This window comes from Tyto alba, unplaced genomic scaffold (genome assembly GCF_018691265.1).
Source record: "Tyto alba isolate M040663 unplaced genomic scaffold, T.alba_DEE_v4.0 Super-Scaffold_14, whole genome shotgun sequence".
Lineage (NCBI taxonomy): Eukaryota > Metazoa > Chordata > Aves > Strigiformes > Tytonidae > Tyto > Tyto alba.
The window spans coordinates 52310782-52336408 of record NW_024881276.1 but is presented as its reverse complement, the minus strand read 5'-3'; the positions used below and the strand labels follow the sequence as shown (position 1 = coordinate 52336408).

Here is a 25627-nt window from a genome sequence, read left to right as displayed (position 1 = left end):
AAGAGCTGGAATAATGGAGACATTAGTGTCTCTTAAAAATCTGCATAATTTTTAAATTTTGTGTGTGGACCTGTCTGTAATCCTTCAAGAAGTCCTTTGTGAGTGGGGAAGAATAATTTGTCTCCTTTCACAGATAGGTGAATGTAGAAGTGGAAAAGCTACGTAACTAAGGACAGACAGATGGTTCCTAATCTTTGACGTCAAAAAGGAGAAAGGGGGTTGTGGAATTCAAATAAGAACAAAACAAAACAAAACAAAAACTCCAATCAAAAAAAACCCCACCATACAGCCCCTCCACCCCCCACAACACAGTTGCCAGAAAACCTACCAGGATTACTACTGAGTTTATCCAGGGAAAAGTTTTGATGATTCACAAGTGGCTCTTGAGCTGCCTGTCTTTTGACTTTGCTTGCTGTGCATGTTGTGCTGCCCATCACCTGTTGTTAATTATAACATCTTATAAATCTAATGTTAGAAGACTAGCACTGAGACACGGTGCCTGCACTGGCTTAACGGACACTCTAGGAAAAAAAGAATTTTTCAAGAGTTTATTCCTGGATAAGTTTCTATGAATCTGGCATTGTTGTGAACTGATATTTCTATTAAAAACACTAGTAGATGACTTTAAACAAATAAGGTCCTGGCTTTATACAACCATTGTGGTTTCAAGCACCATATCAAAAAACACTGTGATGGGAAGCTATCATTTAATAAATCAAAATAGCTTGCTTGGTAATAAATATTTTTCTTAGAAACCACAATATGCTCTTTCCTATACATCATATGACTTCCCAATTCCTGCATTTTTTGACATTACTCAAGTACCAAAGGAACGTGGGAAATAATTCAGCATGGTGAAATCATTCAGTTTAGCTTTGCCTACACTGTGGTTAAAACAACTTAAAAATGTATGATTTCATGCATAGGTGATTAAATTCTTCCCTTTTTCAGGTAGCTACAATTTGGCTGAACTGTGCAGTGCTACCTTTCTGAGATGAGGAAAGTGTTTAGTTGTGACTAAATCAATTTCATTTCTCAGCTTTATATTCTGCAAAGGGGTGAACAATATTTTCATCTCACAGCATCAGAAAGTTTCTTGCCTATATATGCTCTGAGCATTAAAAAACACAACAAACTGTAAAAATTGCCATGAATCATTGCTATTGACTCCATGTTCTATGTTGGCTGCTGTTCAGATAACTTCCACTTATATTGATAAATAGGCCATTGTAGTTAGCAGTGAAAAGAAAGCCAATATTAAAAAAAAAAAAGTAAAAAAAAAAAGTAAAAAAAAAGTAAAAAAAAAAAAAAAAAGTAGTTCAGAGAGGAAACATACAAAGATTTACATTCTGCTGTCACTGACAGCAGTCTAAATCCAGACTGGGTCTAGACACAAGTCCTGTAAAGACACATGCACATAAATAACATCTGTAAAAAATACACTATTGAATTTACACAGATGTATTCTTACATGTAGAATAACTTTCTGACATAATATATCAAATTCACTGGGACCTATCTATTGGCATTACCATATATTATAAATTGGTCAAAAATATTTAATGTCAGACTTTGCTAAAAACATACATGCTTGCGTGTATTTGTATATGAAATCATACATAAATTTCACTTAAAGAATATAAGCAAGAAATACCTCTGTAAATAACGCTGCTCTGTACAAAGACCTTCAAGTTTTCTAATGTCTTCTAAGAAAGTCATAAAAAGTTTATAAATGTCTGAAGATTCATCTTGTTTTACTGGGATCCCTTTTACAATGTGCTTCTCATGCAAAGATCAGTGTATTCTTCCATTTATTTGTTCCACAATTATTCATTATTCCACAGCAAGAATTTTTGTGTTCCTGGGTGTGAGATTCTTTTTATAATGAAGTGCAATGCGGGTATGAATATATTTATATAGCTTCAATGACTTATTGGCTCTGCTTGCTAGTAAAAATATGGTTTAGATTATTCTTAAAATTCCTGATTCAACCTACTTTGGGAAAGTTGAGCTGTATTGTTTTTTACTGTTCACATGACATACTGTGCATTCTAGCTGAGATCCAAGGTAGTGTACAGTAGACTTGCATCAAAAGAGTAACTGTTGCTGCAAAGCTTGATTGGAAGATGAAATGTAATTTAAGGAATACTAATAACAGAAAGGTATTGAAAATACAGTTCTAGTTTTAGACAAACATTTTCTCAGTAGTTCAAAATGATACTTTAGGAGACAGATAGGACAAAAATTGCTGAAAGTATACAGGAAATATTATGAATCCTTGGGGGGAAAAAAAAAGTCAGAGTAATGTTTGTTTAACAGTCAGGCTTTAAATGACCTCAAAGAATTATAGGCCACGTTGTTTACTGTCTTGTAACAGAATTCCATTACTTTGAAAGCAAATGTGGATCCTGAGGCAGCTGTGTTAAATATACTAAGAATATATTATATATACTAATAAGATATATCTATCTTCTAGCTGATCTTCCTGTGCACCTATATTTTTTTTCTTTTCCTCTTGTCTACAATGGTGATTATATGATAATCCACTTAAATCCTGTCTAAAGCAATTGATTCTTTAACTGTGTTTTTCTGACTCAGCTGTACAGGTGTGTGTTTCTAGAAGCTTTTTTTTTTTTTTTTTTTTCACTGGGGAGAAAAAGGAAGCTACAAAGTAAAACTACAGCTTCTTTAAGTTAATGTAAATATACTGTGGAAGATGTGCAATTGTATTAGGGCAGTGGACAGAAGACTGCTCGTATCTTGATTACTGATACACCAGGGAAGGAGGGGATACTTTAAAGCTGTGTGACGATAGAAAATGTTCTGAAAATGTTTTCTATGTACCTTAGTTCTGAAGATAATTGCATCTCCATTTCCTTATGGGCCAGTGGCCAGCCTCAGTCACCTGCATTTTTTTGGCATACAATCCTGCAACTGACTGCCCTCCTGTCTGAATTCCAAGTTGCACATTCCTATAACATACTGTGACTACATCAAGCCTGCACTGTGTGCAGTTCTGTTCTTGAGGGAAAACATGACACTTAACCAGTGACTGGTAGGCTTTCATAAATGTAGTTTTCCATTCTGAGCAAATAATATTTATGAAATAACCTATTGTATGGATGCCTATCCCACTAAGTAGAAACTTGTCTCAGTGTCTATCTGAAAAGCAGTTGATGTCCGCAGCAAAGCCTGTGTCAGAATAATACTCTGACATCTGGCTTTGTGAATGGAGAAGTTCTCATCTCTGGCATGGGGCTGGTGTTTTCATGTAGTTCCTAGGCTTTGTCTGTTAAGACTTTTGAAAAGATAGAGCCTTTACACTGGCAATAATTTTCCTCAGGAAATGAAGCTCTGAAAGACTTCTTAATTGCATTGTTTCAGCATTAGACTTTTTCATTAATTATGCTCTCTATCCTTAATGCTTTTAGCTCTTAATGCCAGTGCAGCAAAGAATGCAGTCTCTGACATATCCATAATGGTAGTACAGTAGTCTCTTAACAGGCTGTGAATCCAGGATGTTGCATCTATCATGTCACTATTCCCTCAATGAAGGGAAAGGAGCTGACACTTACAGTTGCTTTCCAAACCCAATTTAGTGTGGTTGTCTTAAATAATATGTTCTTGCTAAATTTATATTAATGAATGAGGCCTGAATTTCTCTGCCCGTTAGCAAAAGCATCAGTTCTCATGTCTTTCATGTCAACTAATGCTATATTTCATAACATAATGTTCTGCCCAGAAATGTTTTAACTGGCAGGGAATAGGAGGGGTGGGAGGGCATCTTCTGTAATACTTTAAACAATTGAATTGTTAGGAAGAAAATTACCTTGGCTTAATAGGAGAGTACTTCACTGTACCGGTTCTGATATCCAGACTTAACATCCGGTAATGAAGCAATCATAACAGTGCTGAGTATCAAATTTGAAGGATTCTGACAATCTGTGTTTTCTTCTCTTTCTAGAAAGAGAAGGGACAAAAGCATGAATGTTAATACTCTTCAAAATATGCAGGATAGCAGAGAAATATTTTTTACTTTACTTGAATAAATAAGCTACATAAAGTTTATTTTATTTTCCTACTTTAATATTTTTTTGACGTACTCAAATGTTAATACATTAAATAAACATGAAACAGCACAGGAAAATTGTGTTTAAAACTGTTGCTCAGGTTACAAAGATGCCATGAAAGGTTCACATTTTGTTTTGTTTTATTTTTATGAGTAATATTCTATTCACTCCCATATTATGCTTGTGTGTAGCTTTGCAATTCACAGTAAACTGTGAGTTATTTTCTGTTTGGACTGCTTTGTATATTACAAAGGATCACTATTTCTATTTGTAGAGAGCTAATTTTTCTCTCCTCAACGGCAGTCAATTTCAAGCCTGTTCAGACTTTTGAACACGAAAAAGCTGGAAAAATAAGAGAAAAAAAATTGAAATATTTCACTGTACAGTGTAAACTCTTTGATTTATCAGAAAGTACCAGGCAACAACAAATTACACCAACCAAAGCCTAAAACTTAAGTAGTCCCCGCCCCCCCCCTCCATAAACAAGTAACAGTCGACAGTTCTGGAATTCGCACTCCTCTCCCATTAAAACATTTTTCCACTCTGCCTTTTCAAAAAATCAAAAGTTCAAAGCTAAACTACTACACATTATGAAAGAACAAATTTACCATGACACTTAAACAAAGACATGAGTCAGTGTATTCAGCTTTCTTGAGGGAGGAAGGAATTATGTTTCTTGTTAAGGCAAGGTTTGCAGTAAAGAAATTATTTTTATAGTTTTATATATCTCCTTTTAATTATTTATCCACATAGATGTTCTGTTTTACCGTATAGTTAAAGTTGTAACTCATGCCTTTTTTTGTCACTGATATATTAATTAAGGTTTACAACATTCCTCCTCAGAAAGCAAAATATTAATGTCCTTGTTATACAACTGGTCAAATGCATTCACGGATATTAAGACACTTAGTTCAGGATTATTTGGGATACCCGTGGCAGTCCAGGAACATCAGCTGCTGCTCTTTACTCTGAACAGTGCTTTTGTTCTTGGGTATGGCACAAGCAAGACGAGTAGCATGTGTCGGACAGAGACAAAATGAGATGGCTTTGGACTGCGGTGGGTAAACCAACTTATATCTGGAATAAAAAGCATGTGAATTTGTGTCCTCTTAAATGTGAGGTGTAGAATACAATATATTAAGCAGCTGAGCTACTCTGTGTGGTTTTTAAAGATGTCCAGGAAACTTGGAACACCATTTCCATTTATTTGGAACAAGTGGCTGACTCATTTGTCTGCTTCGAAAAACCTCTACTTCTCTTCCTGACTGAAATAGAATGGATATTCTGAAAGTCATTCCTCTTGTACTACAGGAGAAAAGTGCAGAAAGTCACAGAACTACTAATATTGAGCCTGGCCATCCCTGAATGTATGGTTGATCTGGAATATGTTAAAGGATGCACTTCTATTAGGTATTGTAGAAGCTTTAATGTGTCCATTCTTTCAAGCGGATTGATACTGTAAAGTCTTGTTCTTTGTGGATACGAATTTTGGTTAGCTAGATCAAAGGTCTGCTCTAGATTTGAACCTTTGACGCTGAATGTTATATTCAGTAGGATGGAACCAAAATCAGAAAATCCTTGAGCATGGAAAAATCTGACCTCTGAAACTATATCCAATAGGCTAGGCATATCATTGGGATTCAGCTTTTCCTTATTAATATGTAAAGATTTATTAGGTCACTCCTAAAGAGCAGTGTTCTGCAACTGTAGAGACAATATGCTCAAACTGAGGGACACTTAATTCTTTTTCCTTCAAATTCAGTTTTCTAACATTATAGTTTAGACATGAGGTGTCATAATTTCTATGGCTGCCCCTCTCTTTCTCTTGTTTCTCTAAGATGACAGGCAAAAGGACCTCATGTGGTAGTTACTTATAGTCATAAATTCTCTTTAGCCTATTAAAAATCCTGTTAAATTTCACAGAGGAACACAAAGAGGGTGTGATGTAATTAATACCAAGGTTTTTTTAAACTTCAACTTTTCAAATGGAAAGGTTTGGATTTTTCATTTGTCTGTTTTAGAGGCCCTTAACTGATTGTGCCATTGAATTTAATGTTGGTTATGAATGAAGTTGTAGAAAATAAAGGGACATGGTCTGTGGGAAGTACGTTTGTAGTAAGGGAGAGAGTCATAGTCAGTTTTTCTGAGTGCAGGCATATCACACTAGTGACAATGGCTAGAAGCACCAGGCAACTAAAGAGGGGAACCTGCATTATGTGACCTGCTGGGTAGATGAACCATGTTTTGATAACCTCTGGAATAAGGGCAAAAGTAAACACTGCCTGATAGACAATAAACTCATTTATTTTTTTAAATTTAACTTTAAGTTACTAGATTTAATAACTCATTCAATTTTTTTTTTTTTTTTAATTATTTGCTGGCTATGTGCAAATGAGGGTGAGAAGGTGTTTGCTTCCCCCTTTCTCTGGAGCCAAGCATAGTCCTCACCTGTGTGCTGCTTTGTTTGGCTACATAGGCGATACAGGCAGTAATACCTTATATGTTCTGAAACAGTCAGAACCACAGTTCAGCCAAATTTAGTACCAGTCAAAGTAATAAGTATCACATAGGGCAAATATGTATTCCCCGGGCCTGAGCTTCCACCTCCCACATTATACAAGTGAGCAGGAAAGAGACTCTCACCAGAGGTTAGGAAAACTGTGTGATTTATAACATTGGTGGTAGGTGGAACAGGGGAGACTGTGGGACCAAGAGAGCCAAGTATTTTAAGCATCTGTTATAGGCCTGTGCCAGATGCAGGATACCAGACAAGATGTGCCATTTGTCTGTTCTTGAATGGAATTTCCTATGTCCCTAATACCAAGCAAACTCTGTTTATTTATAATATAACTACTGGTTTTGTAGAGATGATATACAGCACATTTCATCTTTTCACTCTCGCAGTGACATTTAAACACTTAAAAAGTGATTTATTTAGCTGTGTAAATTCAGTCAGGCTTGGAGGGTGTTTTGCTTTGTCATGGGTGAATCTGTAAAGGCTGGAAATGTCTCTGTTTACGGAGGCTGAATTGTGTAGCTCCCAGAAGTACAGTTTTCTCCAATGCTTGTCTGGGTTGAGAATGAGACCCAAGTTCTTATAAGACCTATGTCAGCAGCCAGTGATTTCAAGTGACCATCTTCATGGGCATAAAATGAAGAATGATTTGGGAAATGCTGACTGCCCTCTCCTGAAAGTGGAAATTTTTTTCTACTTTTAAGTGATTATAATTGGTAAGTGATTCCAATTATTTCCCAAAGAAATAAGCAGGAACTTCTAAGCAAAACTTTTTCTCAGAATATGTCAACTCAGAACTACAGCTCTTTGGTGGAAATACAAGCATTAGCTGTAAAAGGAAACACCTCTCATTTCTTGGAGTGCATTTCTAGACAAAATTAGAAAGAAACATAACCTTCCCAGAGTGACAGTATCTCATAATGAGATTGATTACCTGGGAGTTGAGCATGCCACCTTTAAGTCTCTGTGCTACCTTGTTAATACAAAAGACACAAGCCCCAAACTACACTTACGACCAGGTGGAAGAGTTAGTGCTAGGGTATCTAGGTCTAGAAGGAAAATGCAGCAGCCCTACAGAAGACCTTGGCTCCAGAGTAAGACAATGGTGCAGAAGATCTTCTGCACATCAACCTTTATTAATGTCAACACTCTTTCCTGACAGTGCTGGAAGGCCCATTCGCTCTGCTTCAAAGGCACATCAAGCTGGGCTGTCAAACCTGATAGCCCTTTCCATGGGCCCTTTCTGATACCACCACTCCACAGCTCCCAGTCCTTCACCAGCAGGCTGTGTGTCCTGATCACCTTGCTACTCTCCAAACTAAGACCTTTTTTTGAACTGTTGCTAGTTTTTGAGTTCAGAAGAGATGATGCGCAAGACAAATTTCTTGACCTGGGCCCTCAGTAGACTCCAGCTTTTCCACAGAAATGCCTTGGCTTCTTCTCAGGACAGGACAAGAGAGTTAAAAATAAATAAATAAAAATATGCAAGATGGAAAAAGTGAAAAGTTGTAGTTATAAATGCTGACAAAAACACAAAGGCCCACAAAATTACTTACCATAATCCAAGTTCCTCCAGTGTTATTCCCCTTAACTTTTAGGCCACAAGGTACATTAAAGCATGTGCAATTAACTATCTGCATAAATAAGCTGCATGAGCTCATCCCTTTCTGCCTCAGTTTTTTTTTTTGTTTGTTTGTTTGTAAAGCTGAGGCTGTAATCTTTGACTGAGGTATTACTCTGAAGTCCAGCTTCTGACTAGAATTGTTATTACAATAATTACTGCAGCAGATGTCAGAATTGAGTGAAAGCACTGTCATTCAACAATTAAAGCACAAACCACAGCTGTCACTTTCCTTGTCTATAACTATAATAACACCCAACAGAGCAGAAAACTAATGTTCACACTTGTTTCTAGGTGTAATCCTGTTGGGATAGTATCTTTCCTCCCCCCCACCCAAATCAAAGGTTTTTCCAGTACACTTAGCTGTTTCTAGCTGCAGCTAGAAAAGATACAGCTGCATTTTTTGGCTTATATAGGTTGATCTCAACCCTCAGCAACAGCTTAATCTGATCTGTTTTACAAAACTATTTTTCTGTAAACATTTTAATTCAGTAGTTATCAGATGATATCTATGCTGCCTTAAAACACACTAGTGACTGGGTAGCTTATCTTCCTATTATTGGACTGGTAAAATACTGACCTGGGAGGTGGTTTGAAAGCTGGGGATAGAGGTGAGACAGAGAGCACTTAATGAAAGCTGGATTCCATGATAGATTTCTCTGATAGACAGTCCAACAAGTTGATGCTGAGTGACAGAGAACAACATCTCAAGTGGCAGCTGAATGGATATAGTCAGCCTGAAGAGGAATTTCTATACTAGCCTTGAGCTCACGGCTTTGGAAACTGTCATTTTCAAATGGACTTCACACAAACAGAGCATAAAATACATGATCCAGGCTGGGTTTTGACGCATTCGCACTTTGGGGTTCTCAGAATCTGGAGGCAGGTCCCTGCTTGAGGTTTAGGGCAATCTTTAATGTAGCTAAATCATGCAGCCTACAGAAGCTGCTGTAAGGAGGCTGCTGCTTCCCACAGAGGTAAAGTCCAGCCAAGAATAGCATGTGTTTCCTCCTCTGCATCTAGCACAACTGCAGCTAAGTGGTTGCTTATGTTCAGAAATGAATGAAATATTCAATGAAAACAAGAATCTTCACTGACGCGACCACTGCTTCTTAATCATTACACAAAATAGTGTTGTCTTGCCCAAGCGTGCCTGGCTCTCTAAGGATAATGGAGACAGTACAGTGTTTGGATAGCTGCTGTTTTTTCAAGAGTGGGGAGGGTGTGCCTGTGTGAGGGCATGTTCACAAGCGTTTTAGCCCAGAAAGAAATAGGTACATCTGGAAAGAGCATAATCCAGGTTGCCAGACTCTGGCACTGCTACTAGGAATAATCCTTTCTCAGGAAAGTACCAAAATGTGGCTGTCTGGTTTGCCCACAAGTATCCGGGCATTTTTCTTGGCAGGCATGGGTACTGGCAGTTATTTGGCATTTTGGTTCCTGCCCCAACTTGTGTCTATTCTTTCTTTGCCGAAGATGTAAGGATACGCCTGTGGTTAAATCACTGGCCTAGGGATTAGGCAAAGTGGGTTCTGCTCAGATTTTAGTCTGCATCCTTGGCCAGGTCACTTAAGCAAGAATTTTGAAAAGTGCTCAGCACCCACAAACAGCATCAGATTTTTCAAAAGCTCTCTGCTTCCACTGAGGCAGTGACCAGATGATCAAAGGAGCTTTTCAGAAAATTTGGCTGCAAGTATCATTGCAAGAACTACTGGGTGCTGAGCTCTCATGAAAATCTGGTTCTCATTGAAGTGCCCGGATGGGAACCAAACTCTCCAATTAGCCCCCACCATGACAGGAAGACACTTGAGAACCTGGCCAGGAGCAATCTCTTGAAATGCTACACCAGCAACTTTCTCTGTGCCTCAATTTCCTCTAAAATGAGAGTGATGTTGCCAGGGTGCTTGTAAGGATAAATTCATTAATCTACTGTATATGATGTTCTTGGATGCTTCTGCAGCCAGGGGAGGGAGGTGAAGCATTTGTAGTATATCTTTCCAGACATACCAATCATCTGTGTAAGCAAGAGTGTGTTAAAGGGACTAGAGCAGGACTCCAGGAGTCAGCTTCTCTCTATGTACAATTTACAAGCCTTCAGGTTCAGGAGCTGCTGCTCTTTTTCTGTCTTAAACCCTTAATCATGAGTCAGGGCTCTGCCACGCTAGAGGATGTAACAAATAGATCAAAAAGACTCACCCTGAAAAACCTTTGTGCTAAACAAAGCAGGGCAGGGAGAATACATTGGAAAGAAATGATAAAGCTGTTCCATTCAGCTGTTTGCCTTCCGAACTCCCTGACTGTTGAATATGGTAGTTTTGTCATTCTCTTTCCTTTTCTTTTCAAAGTGTTTGGTATTTTGGGGGAAGTTTTGGGGTTTTAGAATGTCAACTATACAGGACTGGTTACTCTCCTTATACTACATACCCATATACAGTAGTATTATTTGCAGGTGGGTTTGTTTTTGGTTTTAAGACCTTAACTTCAGAATGGACTTTTTTTTTTTTTTTTTTTTTTTTAACTTGCAGTGGCCTAAATTTTGCCTCCAGATGGGGAAATCTGAAAGGTCTTGAACCTCCTGTGGTGCGTGCTGGAGCAGCCTTCCTCCTCTTTGCTAGCAGCCTCCCCTCACAGGATGCAACATTTTCTTTCCAGCTGAGAGTGGAGCCCCCCCCCCCCCGCCCCCCTCATTTTTGGCCATCCAGCACTGCGCGCATCTGTGCGAGCTAATGCTACCCAGATCCTTCTCAAAGGGGCACCGAGGGCTGGCACGCAGAAGCGAAGCCCCCAGGCTGTATCTCCAAAACCCAAGAAACCTCAAACGCATTGTGTTTCCATAAATGCTCCTCAGCTGACTGGGCTGTGGGGAGTTTCTGCTCTCCTCAACCCTTGCCTCTCCTTTGGGAACCGGAGGCGCAGGCTTTAAATCACTTTTTCCGCCTGCCTGTGCGCAGAAACGGCCTTCACGTTAGCGCGGCCCTGAACCACAGAGCCGTAACGCCAGGCGGGAGGTGCCGCGCCGACGTGAGGGGGGCTCTGGACCGCGGCTGCCCGGTGGCCCGGGCTGGCCCCGGCCCTGCCCGCGCTGCCACCGCCCCGCCGGGCTATGGCGCCTGGCCCCGGGGCTGTGGCGGCGGCAGCGCGGCCCGGCTGGGGGCGGGATAACGCGGGCTCGCGCTGTGGCCGTTACGGGCGGGTAACGGCCGCCGAGCGTGGCGGAGCGCTGAGGGTGCCCCGTGGCTGAGGGGGACTGCTGCGGCCTCTTCACCGATTTAACTCGGTGCAGGCTTTGTTGGACGGAGGTGCTTAGCGGCCACTTCTGATAGAGTGTTTTACACAAAACCGAGTGTTTTGTTTTGTTTTGTTTTGTTTTTTCATTTTGGGGTTTGGGTTCTCTTAAAGCAGAATTATTACAACTAAATTGTCACTAAATTGAATCCGCTGACACAAACTCGGCAGCTTTTGGGCAGCGGGTACAACATTCAACGTTTTCCCGAAGTCTTAAAGACTTACAAGCAGTTGAGCAAGCAAAAATGTTTCACCTCGTCATCTGTGGTGTCAGGGGGGGAGTAGCAGGGAAAAAAGGGTTGCTGTGCCCTGCACTGCAGTCTGTGGCACCGAGTGCCCCTGGAAAGCACCAAGTTATGTCTTCAGTTAACTTCAGCTTTGGCGGGAGTTAAGGCATAAGGCTATGTATGTTGAGAGTGTCCATCAAGCTAAAATTTCAGCTCTCAAAATACGCTTGACGAATGGAGCATTGAAAATATAGTAGGTTTCTGTTCACTTATTTTCAAAATACTTGTTTTCATGAGATAAAGTGTTAGTAGAAAGTTGAACATGTGTAGCAGAGAAAACGTCTCTGAGCAGTCACAAATTGAATTTGTTTTGCTTATGTTTCATAGTCCTTTTGTACAGAGTTCTTGCAAGCATTCAGCATACGAGTGACAGATGTGATGTTGAAAATAGGGTGTTTCAAATGAATAATATATTAATTGCAAGTGAAATCTGAACTCAGTGAAAGGAAGTTTTTGTGCTTGAAATTTGAATCTAAGAGCTATCTTGCCCTGACTGTGGAACAGAGACATACCATAAGAATCACATGCCAAAATGAATCAGTAGCTTGGATTTTAGATACTGTGTATTTGCAACTAGTTGCTTAAGAGCAATCTAAAAATGAAATGCAATAAAGGTGACATTACAAAAGACAGCTGAGGTGAGCGGATTTCCTTTAAACTACAAATTGAAAGCCATCTGATAATTTTAAAGCAGTACAAAAATAAAAAAATTTACTCCTGCAAATGAAACTGATCCTTGATTAAAGGCTTGGATGTTAAACATACAGTTTTCTTTATTTCTAGAATAGTATGAATAATGTTTTTAGCTGAGACTAATAATGCAAGTTTAGGGAACAATCCTAAAAGGTTTTCCATTTTTCCTGACGTAGTAAGTTATGCCCAGCTCTTCAAAAGATAATAATAGTCCGTAGGATTTCCTCAGCATAAGGACTGAGAAAACACCCTTGTAATGTGCTGCCATTGCAGCACATCCAGCTCCTGAACTGAGCTATGCTGGCTGCAACTGGAGGAGAGCAGGAATTCCTGTAACAGGCACAGAACATCCAACTACTGCACCACTTTCTTCTGTGGAAGACAGAAGCTGCTGCTGTGCCTGCCTCTATATGCACATAAAGCAAAACGGTTCAGAGATCTCACTGCCCAGACTCACACGCAACTTGTGTGCACAGTAGGAACTCAGTTCATCATGAACACCTTCATCCTGCGCTGGAGCATATTTTGGGAGCTGTTCAGCTGGAAGCCTGGGATTGGATGGGAGAGAATTCTTCCAGTTGTTGCCTTGTTAATTCATGTAGGGAATTACTGCTTAATAAATAGGCAGAGTAGCTCTTGTGAACTGATATTCACCCTGTGAATTCTGCATTGAAGTACAGAGTCTTGTCCAGTAATCTACAGCAGCATGTCACAAATTGTACCCACAACAAGTATTTCAGTCTTGGAATACATTCAAGTGGAGCCTAATAATGATTACAGCCGTTTTTGAAAGCACAGCTGGATTTTGCTAAGCTCTGCCCACCCTCAGCAAAAATCTTTCCATTCATTGGAGGGCTTGTACTCTGAGAGCTCTTTTTTTACCCTCTTTGAGTTAACCAGAACTTGGCTTTGGCCCTTTAAATCCTTCTCCCTATCAACTCAGCCACCACAGAGGCAGTTTATTACTGAAAAGAAATCTAAGAATCAGTTTTGGCCAACATTGTCTTGGAAAGTTCACTTTATTAACATGGTTTTGGTTTTATTTCAAAAGCACTCTGACAAGCACTGACATTTTTGGAACTAGTGAAGCACAAGAGACTTACTCCTAAAGGCCTAAGCTTTGCATTTTTCTGCAGCAAACAATGTGATGTGCTACTATGGTAAATTCAATTCAAGCCACTGACTGCTAGGAAATAAGTACTGAGTGTTGTGTTTTTTCCTTCATTTTCTAAAATCCATTTTGTGTGAATGCTAGTGCTTGTGGGATGTACTTGCTTAACTACTCTTCGCTTATTTGCTTTTTATCTATAGTGCAGGTGACAGATATATCAATGCTGGCAACATAAACTTTCCTCACGAGCCTGCTTTTATTGCTCAGCTTTGACCTAAAGTAACTACCTCTTGATTTTTGCTGAGGTTTGCCAACAAGGGTCCCAACTGTGTGTTTTATATTAATGTCCTTCAAGTGAGAGTTGGACTAGAATCACCTAATTCATTTACAAAGAAATACTGGGAAATATCTGAACACATTTTTTTTCTTTTTTCTTTTTTTTCCTTTTTTTTTTAAAGGCAAGCTGAAAGAAATTCTGGTGTCTGAGCCACATAAAAGACCCTTGTTCTAACATTCTGCATTCACTGGAGCTACACACATCATGGGAAGAATGGAAGGGCAGAACAGAGGTAAGTTGTGTGCTGGCATAAGCAGGCTTGACTGCTAGACTTCTTCAGTGGTAAGTTGACTGTGTTTGGTTTGGGTGTCCTGGGTCTGTGCCACCTTCCATTCTGTCCCTTTGAAAATTATGAGTAAATGTGAGGCAATGTAAGCACCTCTATTTCAGGGACTGTAGTGTATTATACATATGTGGTGTTGCTTTACATCATAACACTGGGTTTTGTTAGAAACTTGTCTTGTTCTCTGGAATTTTCAATTGCAAAAATGGTCAAATGTTTTGCTTGAAGTTCCCTGTGCGAGTCTACAGTATGCTACTGTCCACTTCTTACTTTCAGAGAGAAAAATGCAGCAGTATGTTGGTCTGGAAAGAGTGGTTGCTTTTTTAGTTAGCAGGAAACATATGCTGCAGATGTTCCAGAAATCTGGCTTTTAATATACCTTTGATATCTAGTATGTCAAGCTGTTAGTTTTGACTCATTCTCCCCTTAATAGGATAGGTTATGTGTAACCTATGTGTTGCTGCGATAGATTCCTGGGAGCTGAAGTGAACTGGCATACTTGACCCAGGAGTTTGTGATTTTTAGTGCTATGGATATTTGTTTAAAATAGAAACTCTTTCTTAAATTTGCAGTATATTTTTTTCATCTCAACTTTATTTCAGAGTGACTGCATAAATTGTATGACCTGTTTCTCCAGTTGCATAATCGAATTAAATAGGCCTTTCCCTACAAGAATGGAAAAGAACTAGTTATCTCTTTTGGTTTGGTTTGTGATTTTTTTTTTTTTTTAGGTTGGAGTGTTCTTGTTGGTACCATTTATTTCTTTTTTGCAAATGTGTTCTCAGAAGCTGACAGCCTGAAGTGTTACAATTTGGGATTGCCAAGAATATTTGTGATAACTGGCCAGATGTCTCTGAACTGAATGTAATGAACACACACATGCATGCTTTTCTTGAAGAGGTAGAAAAAGCAAGATGCGTATATGATGCATAGCAGAAGGATGCTCTAGCTGCGTAGTATTATGAATGGCATAGCTTCTCAAATTCTAAGTGGAAAGTTTCTTACCTCCCAGGAACTCCATATTTTTGATTGCCCTCATGTTGAACTCAGTGTAGTTGCTGATGAGACCCTATAAAGAATGATGTCCACATACATGCACAGACACCACAGTCATCAGTTTTCCGCATGCACACAGCACTGGGAATAGAACTTAAGATCTTCGCCTCCGCAAACACAGCTGCTCATCTGGCTGTGGGCTTTGTAGCCAGCAGAGGGAACTGATAAACACTCTCATAGGGCTGCTTTATATATTTTTTTCTAACCAAGAGAGGGCACCGATTCTCACTCCCTTCTGAAGAGATCCCATTACATGTCACCCCAACAGTTTCACCTGCCATTCACAAGCAAGAAACTTACATTCATCTTGCGTTTGCTATAAAATATGGACTTGCATGAAGTTTTAATCATCAAAAGATGTCCCTAGACTGCTAGCGGTATTAATCCCCTGCAGTGCAATTATGAGACATTAAATTCATTACACATTAAGACAATTACAGAAACACATCCAACATTTCAGGAGTACAGGGAGACCAAGCACAATTGTTTACTGATGTGTACAGAGAATAGGCACAGTTATTGCACAAGACCCACAAAAATCTTCAGAACCAGGACTCATTATTATCTTTTTAAACACATAGAGCTCCACAACTTTTGCTGAAGGAGAATTCTGTTAGTACAAAGAATAGATCTCACTTTCTGGAGAAAAATCCACAAAAAGGCAACATCACTTACACGCAACTCTAGAAAGTGTAAGTGGCAAAAGTAAGAAACATTTGCACAGTTAAATACAGATATTTCTTGTTCTTAATCAGACAGAACAAGCCACCTCTAATGTTTTTGTCTTTTCTTGTTCCTCACTACAATAACTCCATTGAAGCATTGCTCTTTTAGAAATATGACACTAGTGAAAATTGAAAATTAAAAATTATCTTCCTGTAGAAGGAACAAACCCACAACTTAGAATAATTGGAAGGCAAAAAAAAAGTAAGGGAAAATATAGGGATGTATTTAAGCTTCAGAGACAGAACCTAATTTTTCCTCCCTTGAGATATACAGCAAGACATAGAACAAGTGAGCATAAAATTCTGCCTTATAGATGTGCTCATGGATGTATGAAAATTGTCCTACCTTCTACAGCAGGTAGTGACATGACCATTGATGGTTCTTTTTCTAGTCCTTATCACTCCTGCTAGTCCTCCAGTTACCTCCCACACATTCACTATTTTATCTATGAGCAATGCATGCTTAGTGGTAATTTTCAATTTAAAAGAATAAGAGACAAGGCCTCCATTACTGGGGCAATTCCTCTAGAAATTGAGCATCAGAATGTGTTAAATTTTGTTTGTTTGTTTGTTTTGAAACTGCAGTATTTGCAAGGCCACAGGATCATTTAGGAGTCTACCATAGTAAATTAGCTCTAGAGTTAAAAATTAAAGGGATAGGGCAAAGCTGGTGGATTGAGGTTTTGTGTTTGTTTGAATGGGTATGAAATTATATCCAATACACTTATAGAGGCGGCATGTGACAGTAAATGTAGAAAAGAAAGGAACAATATATTCTATGTGCCATACAAAATCCATGTGAATATTTTCGCTTGAGTACTGTGCTTCTCTTTGAGCTCTTTACTGCTAGTGAGTTACCAAGACAGAATTGTTATAGTTAGATGTTGCCCATCATTTCTAGTCCATGGCAGTGGATCACTGCTTGCTCATCCTGCCAAGAATGAGTTAGACTTCTTTAACCACAGAGGGTAAGAAAGTGGTGGTCATGATTTGCAAATCCAGTTGAGGGGTTTGTAAAGGGTTTCACAGGAAGTTTGAAAGTATTAGGTGTAAATTACTTCTCAAGATTTGTCACTGGAATTCTCCTTGCTGTTCAGCCCTTAAAAGTCATGCAAAGACAGATCAACTGCAAAGGGGTGGACTTCATAAGGCTGAATACAAAATGAAGCATGGGATTAAAGTGCTGAACTGGAACCCAAAAAGAGATAAATCTGACTCTCTAACATGAATTTTCACTGTGACTATAAGCAAAACGGTCTATATATTTAGTATCAGCATAGCCAGAGGAAAACATATCTCTGCCTCACAGGGCGGTGGGTGAAAATAAATTAATGAAGATCAGAATGTCTCACAATCAGTAGTAGTGGCAGGCCTATGCATAGGTAAGTAGACAGTGATATGTTTATCCTGTGTTTCTAGGTATCTATTCTAAGACTTTTGACAGCAGTGGGAGTTACACTAGTGGCTTAAGTGGGCATTAGTGCCCTAAATGAACACCTGAAAAACCTAAAGAAATGCCTGAGCATGCCTGCTTAACACTTAACTCCTCTGTGGCTGAAAAATTAATATAGTCTCTTTACCTATATTTTGTCATTTTCAAATCTTATGGTCATTACTGAAAAAAATCTGAATTCCTTGTTTTCCCACTGATTCACCTTTTTTTTTATTGTGATTTGTAGCAGTATTTTAAAATGACAAGATTTTTTTCTTAATGTGAGTATGCTTTCATCTTATAAAAATGAGTTTCAGATCAGCACAGGACTTAATAAATGCATTCACAGACATCTAAGTTCTCTTGGACACCTGCTGGGTGCCGTTTCCCTTCATCCTCTGCTACAAAGTGATGCTAAGCTGAATTATCAACTCAGCCTAAGAGAGAAATTGCTCAGAGGAGATTCTGATCTAAATTAGACGCATTCCTTTGAATAGTTTTCTTAATATGTCCTGCAATCCATTTTTCAAATGCTAAAACATTACATTTCACAGCAGGCTTTAATAAAAGGTATTTTGCTATATACATATTTCCTGTGGCAAATGCATTTTTGATTTATTTTTCCTTGAAAATTGCTGTTAGAAATTTTGATTTATCTGATAAAGTAAAATTCTGTGTGAATAATGAGGCTTTACTGCCAGATTGTAGACCTAAATTCTGTATGCACTACATCTAAAATCACATATCTGTGTTTTACAAGAGGGGTGTTTTTGGAAAGGAAAAGGAGGTTTGCTGTAAAAATCAGATGTTAATGAAGGAATAAAATTTTGTAGCTGACAGATAGAATCCCAGTTATGAGGAAAGCTATTGGTCTCTATTCCTGTCTTTTATTGGCAATTTTATATATTACCTGGATGCAAAAATAGTTTTACTGTAAGCCTGCTATAGAAAGCACTGTACTTTGGTTTTGAATAGTTCCATTTGTTTGGTTTTGGGGTTTTTGTTTGTTTGGGTTTTTTTTAAAGATACTTATGTAATCTTCCAGGCAAATAGCTGAAGGCAGTGTTTTCTTTTCCCCATTAGTTACAATAGATAACATGAAAAATACAGAAAAAATCTTATATACAGTATGTAGAGAAGGGCACCTTGAGCAGAATTCTGCTGTTGTTATACAGTGCTACAGCTTAAAATATTGCAGCTAATGTGAGTACAGCTATATGTGGACATAATGATTTCTCAGGAAAGACTTTTTATTTGGGAAAAGAACAAAAAAAGAGTCAATTTGGAAAAAGAATTGTTTGACTATCAAGGATAAAATATCACTTTAGCTGCAGAATGTATTACATAGACTACAAACAAACAATTTACAAACAACATTCACTGCTTGCTTTGGTAGTTCATGCTTTCCCTCTTCTCTGAGCACTGGAGAGAGGCATTCTAGGATTAGGATTTCTGTGATGGAATTTCTTTAAACAGGTGACTGTGTGTTAAAAGTGCACTGACTCACAACATGAGAAACTGGTACTAGTCACTAATAGATTCATCTCTTTATGGATGGATAGATGAATAGAGGGGAGTGCAAATATAGTTTTGAAATCACTTTTTAATGTTTCAGCTGTTCAGTAGCTCTTTCTGAGGCACTTAACTATCCCTTTCTCTAACATTAGAAATGCCTATGTAGGCAAACTGTAGATAAAATATAATTCAAGCTGATCTAGAAATTTCATAGAGACACAAGGTCTGTTGTTCCAAGAAACAGAACTTTGCTTGTGAAATGTGTACTTTAAGCATATTTGGTACCAGATAGTGAATTCCATCAGACTTCTTATTGTGCTTCTGTGAGGGCTTACGTTCCATCACACTTTTTTTTTTTTTTTTTTTTCAAAGGCAGTGAAACCTGTGAAGATGCACTTCAGTCCCAAGATTGGCTCAATCTGGCTAGTAAATAATAGTAGTAAAGAAAACCAATTCCTTCCTTAAAATATCAGTAAGCATTTTTATTTTTTTTCCTCAAAGAGAATTTAAGGAAGCTTTAGAGTGTAGTTTTTTTAATAACTGACTGGACCGAGAGGGAAACTACTGAGAGGGATAATAAATTGTTTGAATTGGTCTAGATACAGTAATTTCTTTAAAATCAATCATAAAGGGAGAGAAGACCTTTTCCCTGCCACACAGTGTTTCCCAGCAAGATCTGTTTTTATTTCATTGCTAAAACAACAGACTGTTACTAACTTAAATGTCAGATGACACTACATCTGAAAAAAAAAAAGGGGGGGGGTGGAAGCCAGCACCACCCAGCAAGGCAGTTCTAGAGTTCACATTAAGACTTCCTCACAATAACTGTTTAGAACAGAAACCTGAAGTAGCAGTAATCTTACCTTGAGTATACAAGATCCAAGGAGAGAAGATCACTGGCTCAAAACAGTGGAGGACAGAGAAAGTGCTCTGATCTGCTGCTGGTAGCATGCACTTGGCTTTTATGTGCAGGTGGGAGGAGCTGCTCCCTACGGTAGGTGGGCAGTGAGGATAGCAGGCAGACAGCCTTCAGAAGGCACTGTAAAGTAGGTTTTTGCTCTTTGGGGACAGAGAGAGGGAGAAAAAGCAAGCTGAATGGTATTTACAGGAGAAATAGTGTTGGATTTATTTGTTGGTGTTTTTCTTTAAATATTTAGTTAACTAAAGATTTTCTACTGTATTTGTTTCTCTGAATCCAAGTCTCTGAGTTATTCCGGTTATACTGATACTAGGTCTCACTTTGTCTTTTGGAAGGATTTTACAGCAGTGAGATAGTAATGCAAAGTAGTTATCAGAAAGGCTGGTGTTTCCCTTTTTGAGAAGGGATAGCTATGAAGCAGCACCCACTTGATCCTTGAAGTTGTCTGTTTACTCAGGGATTGAACTTCCTTTATATTCCAAATGTCCACTAGATCTCAGCTCTGGAATCCCCCTAAGTTTCTGTTGTGCTGAGCTACCCAGTTTTTCCTTGATGCAGCTGTAACATGTTCCATTTACACGCTGACTTTGTAGCAGTTTAGTTTAGAGCAGTTTTATTGTTCCCTGTGTCTGAGTTCTAAACAATTTTCTCAACTGGTATTCTCAAAAGGCAAATGTAGCCAAAAGACAAACCAGTAGGAATACGCATTCCTGGTGGTTTCTGTGTAAAATTATTCATTGTTCATTTTAACTCATTCATTGCTTTCAGGGCACAGAAGAGTGGATGGCCTAGTGTCCAGACACTGGCTCCTGCAGGTGAAACACACTGTTGTACTTATCTGGAATACACTAATTCTATGTTTGCACATGTCCCTGCATGAGTTATCTGGGCCTGTATTATTTACCATAACACACAAGTAAAACCTGTGTCATATCGGAATATTAGTGAGTGGAGAAAGCCAGAAAGATAGAACAGAAAGTGGACAACAGTGGTGTGAAATCAAGGGAGAGGCTGGATGTGTGTCCTGATTTAAAATCCTGGGAGGATCAGGCAGAAAAATGAATGAGAACCTGAGTTTACAGAGTTGAGATAAGCAGGTTTGTAGTGAAGGTGATGGAGATGAGATATGATATATACTGCTTCTTGCACTAAGGAGCCAAACTGGTCACTGGATAGGGAGGTACAGGATGCTTATAGAACCTGGGAACTTCCGTCAGGATTATGAATTTGCTTTCAGTGTTAGGCTCTTTTGCCTATATTTTGAGATCTGAATGTGTATGCTATGATCAGTGTAAATAGGTCTCAAGTCCTAAGATATATATGTTGGGAATGCTTATTAAGTCTTAAGAGGGACTCAGAGTAACATTCATTTACTTATCTTTCTCTTCTTTTTCTCTTGACTGTAATAAGCATAGATTTTTTTTGGTTTTGTTTTTTTCTTTTTTTTTTTTTGTTTTGTTTTGTTTTTTAAAGTAGTACTGAATTGATCAGAACGTTTAGTTGCACGCAACTTCATTTTATTTTGTCTTTTTAGAAATAGGCTTATGAATCAAGCATCCATGAACATGGATGTCAGTGTTATGTGGCAGAAGTAGCTTCATAACCTTGGTGGTGAGATTTAGAAATGTCAAGATGAAAAGGACTGGTTAAATTGCTAATATTTCTTACAGGTATCAGGTCACTGTTGGAGATTGCAACATTAGTTGCAATGCTGTTGCATTATAGCAACTAATTGGGAAAAAATGTCGTTATTTTGTTATTTCTGTAGCACTCTTTTTACAGTTCTCATTCAGAAATAAGTTTCTGGTATGAAGAGATTATAATGTACTTTTAGGAAGGCTACATGAAGTAATTTCAAAATGGGAATAGGAAAAGCAAGGGTGCAAGTTACTGCAATAAGTTTACATAATTAGTTCAGTTGTGGCACCTTGTAATGGTTCAGTTGATGAAATGATGTTCATAAACTGGAGTTCTACTCAGCTAACATATAAATAAGCAGATGGTTTTGTGTTTAGTGTTGTGTTCACCAAAATCTAGGTCAAGATTTTCAGAAATTAGAGAGTAAATAGCTACCCATGTCCTCATCAGATGATTAAACTGTTTTGTTTTATTGTCTCAACATTTCTGAAGTTTCTGTAGGTCTCTCTTAAAATTAGTGGCTACTCCTGTAGACTCAGTATCTTCTAAAGATCAAGCTCTTTTTTTCTTGGAAACAAAAGTTTAAATGTAGAGCACTAGCTGTATGTTGATTGATTGATTGACTGATTGATTTATTGTATTACATCTTGACCGTAAACTTCAGGCGTCAAGCACCACTTCACTTCCCAGGTCAGTGTAATTCCTCCATGCTCTGTTGGTTGTGTGCACTGATCATGTGTTCTACTATACTGCAGACTCAAGGCTAGCCTTACCTTTTTATATCTCTAGAAGAGAAGGATTAAAGAAGTATTTCTTTAGTTCTTTCCTTCAGGGAATCTTAAAGCACTTTACAAGTGTTAAATAAACCTACGAACACATAAAATAGATAAAAAATATTAGACCTATATTAATGATTATTAAAGCACCGCCATGATGCAATTATATGGAAGATTACCTGATAAGACTAGAACATTAGGCATAGACCTGTGATTTTCTAAGTACCACGTTGCTTATCTTCCCTAATGAGATTTTTAGGAGGTGAAAACTTTACCAAAATATCCATGGGAAACTTGATTTAGGTCATCACATGATTGACTGGATTTCAGGGCACACTGCCGGGCTGGACAGTAATTTCAATATGGACACATGGCAGGAAGGGTTGACGTGTTCCTGTGACTAGGAGCGATGTCCAACCTTTGAGTTTCCATCTGCTTTTTAAAAATAAAACTATTCTTTCTAGAGACATTTCAGTGCTCTAGCCCCCTTGCTCCATTCTTATCCCAAAATGTCCAGATTGGTTAGCCATGAGCTTCCAAGGATTATTTGAGGCAGCCTGTGCTTTCAGCCTGTGCTTTCCAAAATTTATATCAGGTATTTGCTTTACTTGATGGTAGGGCTACACCTGTAGTGCAGAATAGAACTGTTGGTAAGGGAATCAACTTCATGAAAGTACCTTAGACTTGGATAGATTGTTTTACCACACTTTTGGAAACCACGCACATTTACTTTTCAGTGAATCTTCTATTAAATTAAATTTGTTCCAGCATACAAAGTGTATGGCAAAGAACAATTATTAACAGAGGTGGCATCATCCCTAAAGCACAGGTTAAAACTATAGCTATACAAATGACAGGCATTTCACTCTAGGTCTTTTAAAAAGAGATAAGCCAAAATTCCTGCATTTGTTCTATAAAGGAATTGAGTGATTACTCCCAGTTTGCCCTGTGAATGTAACTGAACTAAAATAATGTGGCTGAATGTGTTGGTCATGGATGCAGAAAGAATCACCCTGAATAGATAGGGTGGTTGAACCTTTGCAAATAAATGACAATTTATGTAGCATAACAGCATCAGCTCAGGTAGGTGGCCACTTGCTGTTTGGCAGTATTATTAAAGGAGGAGAGTCCCCAAACAGTTGGATAGCATGGTGATGGCAGAAGGTTAGCTATCAAGATCAAGGTGTCAACATTTTTTTTAAACACAAACCATACAGAATTAGAGGGAGTCCTAATGTAAAGTGAGATAATACAGGTAATAATAACCTTATGAGGTAAAAGTTGAGTCTTCAAAATTTCAGTGATAATTTTTTAAAATTACATAATTAAAGAAAGATTAAGGCATTTCAGAGTTTTGTTGTAACGTTTATTGATAGAAAAATATTCTGAACATCTTACAGGTAAATTTCTGTTAACTTACACAACCCTTATGTAAATATAGTCTTCTTTTGATCTTATTTGACAGTAGGACTAGAGACATGAACAACTTCTTTGTTTGACCAGTAGCATATTTTATTAACCTATGGTTTCAGGCAATGTTCTGTCTACCGTCATGGTTCCCAACATTGTAAGTTTTACCCAAAGTCTTTCCAGAAAATTTCCCTTTTAAAGAATTAAATCTGACAGTTTGCCATTTTTATAGAGCATTGTTGATTTTTATTTTTACAGTAAAGATTCACAAACCTAGAGGGGAAGTAAGGAGAGGGAGTGAGCAGTTTTCAAAGTGCCAGCTCAGTTACATTTCTTTTCTCTGCATGATACCAAGAATCTGTCTGATATTGCCTTTCAGATTTGCATCCTTAGATTAGGGCCAGTCAGATCGCCTGGCTACAAAACCACTGTATGTCAATCCAGTGTAGGATACAAAATCAGGATACATTTTGAAAGTACAGATCTTGCATTCTAGATAAGCGTACACCGTGGCCTAAATGCATGTGTGGAGAGAGCACATTTAAAAGATACATGCCTACCTCAAACAATATTTCCTCCTGTATATCAAGGTTATTTCTTTAGCACATAACCTGATAGAGGCAGAACTGGAGAGAAAAACACCTGGAAGGAATTGGTACAGAACATACTGTAGCCATAGCTAATGCCATTTTGTATGCATCTTGGCTGTGCTCATTCTGTTTAGTGTTGTGTCCACCAATGAAAAGGGAATGCAGTCCAAAACTGCTAGTATTAGATCAATCAATCCAGTCTATGATTGCATCATCTCCTGTATTTACTGTATTCCTATATCTGTGTGTCAGCTCTGGAACTTCCACAGGGATTCACTAGTTGACACCGATGTTCACCATATCACAACAGAAAAAAGATACATACTTTTTTTTTTTTTTAACAGAGTGATTCTTGGCAGTATTAAAGACTGGCTGTTTTTCTAGAATGTATATGGTATAGTGCAAGCCAAATCAAACATATAAAGGCTGAGAACTCAGTGGCTGGGGAAGCGGTTCTGCTAAAAACAATGGGAGAGTCTTACTAAACAGCAAACTTAATGTAAGCCAGTAGTAGGTTGTGGCAGCAAAGGGCAACGGTATCTTGGACAATAATAGGAATGCAGCCAGTTGCTCGATGACAGTGATTATGCCCCTATGGTCAGCACTTACTTAGGCTGTATTTAGAAGACTGTGTCCAATGTTGAGCCTCCCAGTGCAAAAACAATATCAATGAACTGGAGCGAGTTCAGTGGAGGGCCACCGAGATCATCTTCAGGGCTGCAGCATTTGCATATTGAGGGGAGGCTGCAGAAACCAGGCTTCTTCAGCCTGGACAACAGTTGTTTTTTGGGGGACCTAGCAAACAGCAGCCTCCAGGTACCCATGGGGAGGTTATTAAGGAGGTGGAGACAAGCTCTTCACAGTGATGGGAGGACAACAGACAACAGGCCTAAGTTGAAAGAAGGGAGGCTGTGTCTGGATATAAGGAAAAACTTTTTACCTGCAAGAACAAGCAGGCAGTGGAACTGGTTGTCCTGTGTAGGCTCCGTCTGTGGAGGTTTTCAAGAACCAAGTGGATAAAGCCCTGAGCAGCCTACTCTGACCTCATGGCTAACCCTCCATCAAGCAGGGAATTGATTTGATTAGAGATCTTCTGTGGTCCCTAATTATCCTGTGGTCCTGTGTTATTGTACAAAAATATTGAGTAAATTTTCACTCAGGTGATACTGTGCAAGATTTCAGATTACTTGGGTTTCAGTTCATCTGCATTTAAGAGATGAGGGCATTGGCCCAGGGAATGATCAAAGTTGATAAAGTGTCTCTGTATTCAAATCTAGTGTTTGTGCATTTCTGAAAAATAACCAAGATATCACATGGAAGTCTTAACTTTTAACATACGATTGAGGATTAAATAAGACTTCAGT

General features: G+C 38.5%; 2 protein-coding genes across 4 annotated transcripts in view; one reads left to right on the top strand and one right to left on the bottom strand.

Moving 5' to 3' along the window:
• COL8A1 (collagen type VIII alpha 1 chain) overlaps positions 1 to 19888 on the bottom strand; it is an 88735-nt gene extending 68847 nt beyond the window's left edge. For 2 of the 3 annotated variants that reach the window (XM_042788447.1, XM_033005291.2), the window contains exons 1-2: positions 19794 to 19888; positions 3830 to 3960 (exon numbers count right to left, since the gene is read on the bottom strand). The gene's annotated coding sequence lies outside the window, so the exon portion shown is untranslated. The remainder of the gene's footprint in view (positions 1 to 3829; positions 3961 to 19793) is intronic. The other variant, XM_042788448.1, reaches the window with a different exon arrangement.
• LOC116964757 overlaps positions 13982 to 25627 on the top strand; it is a 207398-nt gene continuing 195752 nt past the window's right edge. Inside the window, exon 1 of the transcript XR_004408929.1 lies at positions 13982 to 14151. The gene's annotated coding sequence lies outside the window, so the exon portion shown is untranslated. The remainder of the gene's footprint in view (positions 14152 to 25627) is intronic.